The sequence below is a fragment of the Protopterus annectens genome, chromosome 2.part0 (assembly GCF_019279795.1).
Source record: "Protopterus annectens isolate FY-2018-M chromosome 2.part0, PAN1.0, whole genome shotgun sequence".
Lineage (NCBI taxonomy): Eukaryota > Metazoa > Chordata > Ceratodontiformes > Protopteridae > Protopterus > Protopterus annectens.
Window position 1 is genome coordinate 1,600,984,235 of NC_056728.1, and position 8,676 is coordinate 1,600,992,910.

Consider the following 8,676-nt stretch of genomic DNA (forward strand, 5'->3'; position numbering starts at 1 on the left):
CATCCTCCTTTGTGATGAGCCCCACAACTGTAGTGTCATCAGCAAACTTGATGATATGGTTGGACTTGTGCTTAGCATAGCAGCCGTGTTTCAGGATGGTGACTAACACTGGGCTGAGAACATATCCCTATGGAACTCCAGTGTTAATCATGATGCACTTTGATGTGTTCTTACCTGAACACACTCTCTGTGGTCTCTCAGTCAGGAAGTCCAGAATCCAGTTACAGAGATGTTTACTGATTCCTAAAAGTGCCAGTTTTTCTAGCAGCTGTATTGGTACCACAGAATTAAATGCAGAGCTGAAGTCTATGAACAGCATCCTCATATAGTTGTCTTTGCCCTCTAAATGCTCAAGGGAGATGTGTAGTGCTACTGATATGGCATCAGCTGTGGATCGGTTAGCTGTGTACGCAAACTGCAGAAGGTCAAAATCAGGAGGTAGCGTGATGAAAAATGCTTTTTGATCAGTCGCTCAAAACATTTCGTAACAGTGTATGTTAGAGCAACTGGTCTGTAGTTAGGGCTGGAGGGAGTGGTTTTCTTAGGTAGTGGGAGTTACTAGTTAGTTAGATGCTAGTTTCTTAGTCCTGAGCTGTGCTTATAAAAAGCAAATATAGCCCTTTGTACATGGTAAATATGTATATCAGGGGTCAACTCATTATGATTCATGAATCACATAATCTGCTCCAGGTGCTGGTCAGATAAACATGGTGAGGACCCATACAATACCATGCACACACTTTTGAAGTGCAAGAGTGAGTACTCGGAAGTGGGGCTTTCTATGGCATTAGAAGTGTGATTTGTTTTCAGTATAACAGGAATAATTGAGTGTTTAACACTCCTGCCATTTTGATGTACTTTTACAGGGGGTGTGTCATGAAGAATAAACATACAAAAGAAATATGAGATTACATCGATGTACTCAGGACATAAAACATTTTAACACATTTAGGAATGTCTGTTTAAGAGGTAAGCATGCTTCTGGGTATAAAGTGTCCATACGTTATGTGAAGTACATAAAGCTGAAACATACAGACAGTACATTTCTAAATAAATGCAAATCATAAAACCATCATTTTACAGATGTATGAGAAGCTTGTAGGTGAAGACAATTGCCCATCTGCCTCTCATGTTAATATGGAAATGAGCTAATAATGGCAATAAAAACAGAGTATATTTTTCTTTCAATGACTAGAAGATAATGTTTTCCAAAAGCTTCAAGTTGCTTTGTACATCTTGGGGAGGAATGAAGATAAGATAAAAAGAGACAGCAGTTTAAGTACAACCACAGGTTTTGTGGAAGGGAGGCAAATATGTGACAACATTAAAAGAATAATGATAGACCAGTGGAAAGCAGAACGTAAGAAAATAGCCCTGCTGCTGGTGTGTCTTGTTAAGACAAAGCATTCGACAAAAAAAAAAAAAAATGGGATTTTATAAGCAGCGTAAAATAAGGTTGGTGTGAAGGTTATCTGAGGGATAACAGGAAAAAATGAAATATGGGGATTCTTCTCTGATAAGTTATTTTTGCAACTGGAAATATGTCTATATGGTTTGTTTTCATTTATATCAATGCATAATTGCCTGTGTTATAACTGATAATTCAATAAAGATTTTTTTTGTTTAAAAAAAGATAGCACTGCTCATAAAAGCAATGAAAGAAAACACTCTTGTATTTCAAACATTTGTTCTTACTGTGACATGTTCTCTTAGGTTAACTGTTGCAGATATCACATCAATCCAGGCATCAACTATGAAATGACAAAGGACAACTTTGATAAAATAAGTATATTGCTCCAAAAAATTAAACAGTTGGATTGCCAGAGCTTATGTATACAGTATGTGCTCAACTTTCTCTCTCTCATAAAAACCTCTCTGTATTTGGCACATAGGTTCATAGGTTCATAGGTGTGTACTAGGCTAATGGTCCTGGAGCCTTTACAAGCCTAGGCCATAGGATTACCCTGGTATCATGCCACCTGACCTTAGTTCCCAGTGCCTCTGTCAAGTAAAGCCACTGAAGTGATCCCTGGGGTGAATTTACTATTTCCCATCCACTCATCAAGATTTCTCTTGAAGAGGACCAGTGAGGTTCTCTGCTTTACAAGTATGGGAAGTCTATTCCATAGCATGGGCAGTCTCTGGGTTATGAACCTGTCCCTCCAGCATGTTCTGTTGATTGTGGTAATGAGGTTGAGGTCTCTACAGTGTGTGGTGTGGAGAGATTGGGATTTCTTTAGATGTAGCATTTCTAACAGAGCTGGGTCAGACAGGGCTTTATAAGTCAAACAGAGATTGCCTGTAAGTAGGCGATATGAGACAGAGAATAGTTGGAGTTTTTTGAGTCTGTCCATATAAGACAAGTGTATAAGGCCTAGGATCCTCTTTGTGAGGTACTTTTGTGGCCTCTCCAGTTGTTGCAAGTGTTTAGTGAGGTACATGCCAGATGGGGCATTGTACTCAATGATTGGCCTAATGAGGGAAAAGTAGAGGGAGACAATGACCTCTTTCATCCTGGATGCAAACCCTTAGTAATGAGATGTGCCACATAGAAGGACTTTCTGACCACAGTGGCAATGTGGTGGTCAAAAGAGAAGTTGCTGTTAACCTGTGTTCCCAGATCTCTTAAAACTCCTGTGTTCAGTGGACTACCACCGATACTGTTCTACGTGATACCATACTGCATTTTTTTTTTCAATATTTCATGATAATACTATGGTTCTGAGGTTCATATCTAGAGATGGTGATGTCTGTGTGAAACTAGAGATTCCTAGTGCCCATATTTTCATGGTATAGGCACACAGAGGTGAGAAATCATTACACAGAGACATCTTCCTTGCTTTTATTTTGGCTTCACCCTTTACACAAAGCTTGACATTGCACTTCAATGACTGTCAGCAGTCACTATGAGTGAATGACCATTCATCTCCAAAGGCTAAAACTCAGAAATTTAATTTGGAATGCCAAAAGTATTGTAAATGAAACTGCCACCTTTGTGCTTCCATTTGCACCCCGGACAGCACTGTGCAACAAAATTACACCTCTGAATTACCTTTCTCTGTGCCTCAAGATGTTAATGCACTAAGTTTGGAACAACAGCAGAGGTAATGCAGGATTCAAATTCAGATTAAAGATAATTTTATGAAGGGGGCAGAATGAGAATTGTCACATACTTTTTATGAATTGAACATGACGTACAACTGTCAAGTGGCAACATGAAATGTGAAACACAGCTCTGTGTAATGAATGCAATAGAAATTACTTATACACTTTGTGAATTGTTTAATGATAACAATGATCATAGTTAATATATACTACACTTGCATATGTATAATGTTTTGAAAATTTAGCAGTGACTAGAAAAATGACACTTGTTATGTAACTTTCTCTGTGACTCAATGTATTAATGCACTAACATATGTGTCACGGCAGCAGTAATGGATGGTTTAATTCCAGTATTTATATTTCGATTGTGTTATTAGCACTGACACAAATGTTTTGTTTTTAGAACCTGAAATATTGTGAGCAGTGATGATATATTTTTGTATGCATGCTGTAAAAAGTTACCTTTACTAAAGGGTTTGTAAATAAAATCAGTAACATAATCAATGACAAATTATTTATAATATTCTGTATTAATTATCTATATGCCAGAAGTAGTAATCATGACAGTAATACATTTACTTTAAAAGGTGTATTTCTTACCTGTATACTGAGTGTACTAAATTACCTTATGTAATCTCCTGAAAGGGTCATTCCTCAAGAGATGTCGTTAAATGAGGGTATGATGATGATGTGTCACAGAAATGCATGGTATGTAGGAAACACTGTTAAAAGACTGAATATGTCAAAGTAATGCCATGTGTTGGGTTCATTGCTTGATATATCCTTTTTTATTTTTTCTTATTTTTGTAGATTTTGTGTATTCACAGTGCTTGGCAATGCATGTAATTAAGCATCAAGGTCACTATCAGTAAATGACAGTTTACATCTGAAGGCAAAAACACAAAAAATTAATTTGGGCTATCTTCAGTGGTGCAAACGAGACTAATACTGTTGTGCACTCCGGGCACTACTGAGTGAAGAAAATGCACCTGTCACTTACCTTCCTCTGCAGCTAAAGGTGTTAATTCATTTAGTTTGGAGAAACAGCATTGGTAATGCATGATCTGAATCCAGATTATAGATTATTTTACTGAGGGAGTCAGAATAAGGATTGTCACACACTTCTTATTATGAACTGAGCATGAAGTATGATTAATATTTAAAAAAAATGAAATTTCAACACAACTCTGTGTAATGAATATTGAATAAGTTAACTATATTCTGTGTGAATTGTGTTAAGCATAACAATGATCATAGGTAATTTAAACTACACTTGCATATGTATAGCCTGCACAATAGTTTTTTGGGAAAAAATATAACGCAATACAACTATCATTATTAGGCTTATGGGACAGTATGTAATGTAAAGTATGTAGGGCACCTACCCCAACATGATTTACGCAACTCAAGCGTCTCAATGTATATGAAATTGATTTACAGAAAAAAGAACTCACTTTTTCATACAACTTTTGTAAAATAACAAGTGAAAGTCAAATATGGATTCACTTTGAATAATTGAATGTTCAGAACATCGATGTTCTGATAATCGAGACCAGAACATCGATGTTCAGATCATCGAAAATTCAAAATGAACCATAAAAAAAAAAAAATCACAATCACTATGTTACACCCCCCACCCCCACTTTAATATTCTAACTCTGAGATCGCACTACAGTGGGTTAAGGGAAATCTCCTGTTTACCGTTATATGTGGTAGAGCTAAATGGGAGATTTCCTGTACCTTACCTGCAATGCTAACACTCAGATGGCACACACACCACACACACAACATGCAGGGCACCTTGCTGCCCTGCATACACACCCAACATTCCACAATCTCACTTACCTGGCACTTCCACTTTAAAGCTTTGATGTTCTGAACAATGATGTTTTGGTCTCGATGATCAGAACTTCGATGTTCTGAACATTCAATGATTTAAAGGGAACCCGTCAAATACATAGAGGAGTATTATAATTAGATCTCCACTCATGTAGAAATTGTTACACCTCAACTAACAAGATCAAAATTTTAGTTTTCCTGTAGCATTAAACAGTTAATAAACAACATTTAGCAGTTTAGACTTATTTTAAATCATGAGTTCAATTCACAGGTGGTATTAAAGGGTGTAGTTTGTATATCTCACCAACCCATTATGTCCCAGTTATATCATTTCATCTCTTACTAACATTGACTATTCATAGATTTCATCATGTCATATCACTGTGTCAGAAGGCTGTATATATAATTACTATCCACTATAACAGAGATCAGAGGTGACAATATATCATTTGAAATATAATTCAGATATCATCATCAAAAATATTTATGGATTTTGCAGAGGAACGTGTAAATCCACTCAGCATCGTACATGGATAAATTTCACTGATAAGTTTCACACTTGCACTGTAGTTTGAAGCAATCACATCCGATTTCTCAGCCACTCCATTTGTGTGCTTTCTTTTGTGCAAATGCAGCTGGCAAGATTATCAATAATTGTGCACAGGCTGGGAAACATAAGATCTGAAATGGGTGACAATTCACTGCCATATTTCTAGGTATCCTTCAGAAGACATGGCGGATTAAAGTGAGGATGGTGCTCAATTCTGAGCCAAAAGGTGCAATTAGGAGTAGTCCAGATTCTTTTGTGGCACTCCTTGTAAAGTGTTACAGCTGTGCAGGAGGATCTTAGTACAAGGCTGAGGCTTGAACTGGCTTGGCCAAGGCTGTCTCTAGTTCAACTTGCATTGCACACACTGGCAAACAATGTCATCACCATTATGTCATGAAAAAGCTCAGGCAAGACCTCCTGCGCAAACGGGAGGTTGAATTTAGAACTGTTCATACCCCTGAGTTGTATAAGCATATTGACCTATCATCAGTCAATATAATACCTTGGATTGGCTAGGCAATACACATTCATTATGCTTCCTATTTTTCTTTTTTATTTTCTGCACAGCTGCTGAAGAAATAGGTAAAAACAGGGACATGCATCAAAAATGACAGGCACACCTCAGAGAGACATGGATTAAGTATGCCTCACGTATTAATGCAAGCAAGATCATAATACATTATAAGCATATTATTTTTTTTTGTAGATTTCAGGGTATCAGCTCGTATGAGCTTGAGACAGATGCAGCTGAGTAGCTTTATCATACCTATATATCACACATACATGCCTGTCCCAATATCTCTTAACCATTGTATTAGAAAATGTGTATATCAACACAGCTGTGTAGTGGTTCAATTCCCAGCAGCAGCAATTAGCTTTTTGAACAGAATAGTATATAAAAATGATTTCATGTAAAATTAAGTAACATTATGCTTCCATTTTTTGTAAATGAATGTATTTACTTGGAATGCATATATCACATATGCCACAGTCATCTAATGTTTGCCTATTTTTATAATAGTTTTGAAACTGATATATTTTATGACATGTTTATGACTTTACATCATATCTGGAATGGCAAAGTTTACTATAGGTATGTGACTTGATGTTTACATTGTGAAATATTAATTTATTATGGTATTGATGTTATTATATTGGTTTTTGCTCTCCCAACCCTATATTACATTTTTTCTCTGTGAGGAAATATTGCTGCTGCAACACAAATAACCACATCAGCTTGGGGAGCTAGACTGACTACCGAGGATTGGATCACCATACCACAACAGATGGCTGTGGTGGCACCAATATAAGCAACATAGACATCCAGCACATCTGGGTCCCAGCCTGTCAGCATTGCCTACATAACTCTGCTCCAACTGCATCATGTAGCTCTGTCCCAGGTGCTGGTGCAGTGGTGCCTTACAAGCCCCAGTGGCCTAATGGATAAGGCATTGGCCTCCTAAGCCAGGGATTGTGGGTTTGAGTCCCATCTGGGGTGATATAATCTGGGTTGGGAGGGTGGCCTAATGGTTAAGGTGTTTGCCTTACAAACACAAGGTACAGGGTTTGAGTCTCACAAGGGATAATTGGCTAGGATTAAAATGGCCCACAAGGGCAGTTAGCCTAGTACTAATCTATGAACCTAAGAGTAGTACTGGTGGAGGTGTCAATTTCATCACTCTTAAGGAGCTGACAGGGCTTATGGAGGAAATTATGGAGAAAGGCCTCAATGCCTGAATTGATAAAGTAGAGAAAGTCTTGCACTGAAATGCAAAGCTGATGCCCCATCTGACAACTATGGGCTGTGACAAGAGGCAGTGATGATGATTCTGAGGGCAAGGACTAAATTCTCACCTTCCTCATGCTGGAAGTTCAGGCACCTCCAATTTACCCTCCCTAACCCCAATCCTGGTGTTCCCAATCTTCTGTGTCCAGCACCATCCTTGTCTGTGTTGTATTTCCTATACCTCTTCACCTGCTACATAACCTACCCTACCTACTTATGCTTTTTATTCCTCACCACCGTCTTTTCTGTAAAAATAAATCAATCAATAAACGAAGTGGGCACATGTCCCACAAAAAAAACAATAATAATAATAATTATATATATATATATATATATATATATATATATATATATATATATATATATGGATCACCTTTAAAATCCTGAAAGCTCAAAATCCTGAATCTCAAAATCCTGAACACAAAATCCTGAAAGCTCAAAATCCTGAAAACTCATAATCCTGAATCTCATAATACTGAAAAACATACAGGACACCAACACAGACTATATTGCAGCTACACTACACTGCACATACACTACTATCTATCCACTTACCCTAACCCAGACCCTAACCCTAAGGTCCGTCACTATCGCACACTCACCTCACCTGTGCCCTAACCCTAACTCACTTAACCGCCCCTAACCCCAAATTCTGTCACTATCGCACAATCACCTCACCCGCACCCTAACCCTAACTCACTTAACCCACCCCTAACCCTAACATCCATCGCACACTCACCTCACCTGTGCCCTAACCCTAACTCACTTAACCCGCCCCTAACCCCAAATTCTGTCACTATCGCACAATCACCTCACCCGCACCCTAACCCTAACTCACTTAACCCGCCCCTAACCCTAACATCCATCACAATCGCACACTTACCTGACCTGCTCCCTACCCCGAATGTCCGCACAATCACACATCAGTGTTGGTGTCCTGTATGTTTTTTCAGTATTATGAGATTCAGGATTATGAGTTTTCAGGATTTTGAGCTTTCAGGATTTTGTGTTCAGGATTTTGAGATTCAGGATTTTGAGCTTTCAGGATTTTAAAGGTGACCCATATATATATATATATATATATATATATATATATATATATATATATATATATATATATATGGGCTTCCGCCCAGAGCATAGCACTATTACAGCCCTGCTCTCATTCACTGATATTGTCAGCAAAGCCTTAGATACAAATCACCCCACTTATGCTTTTGACACTGTATCACATACTAAACTTCTGATCCAATTAACAAAACTTGGCTGCACCCCCAAATCCCTCAACTAGTTTACATCATACCTAAACAATAGACAGTAATCTATAAAGTGGCATAACGTCCAATCTGATTATCTGTCAAACGACATAGGAGTCCCACAGGAATCCATTCTTGGA

General features: G+C 37.9%; 1 non-coding gene across 1 annotated transcript; it reads left to right on the plus strand.

The window, feature by feature from the left end:
- The first annotated feature begins 6,919 nt into the window (after nt 1-6,919).
- TRNAR-CCU lies at nt 6,920-6,992 on the plus strand. The gene has a single exon. It is a non-coding gene; the product is annotated as a tRNA-Arg (tRNA).
- Nucleotides 6,993-8,676: the final 1,684 nt, after the last annotated feature.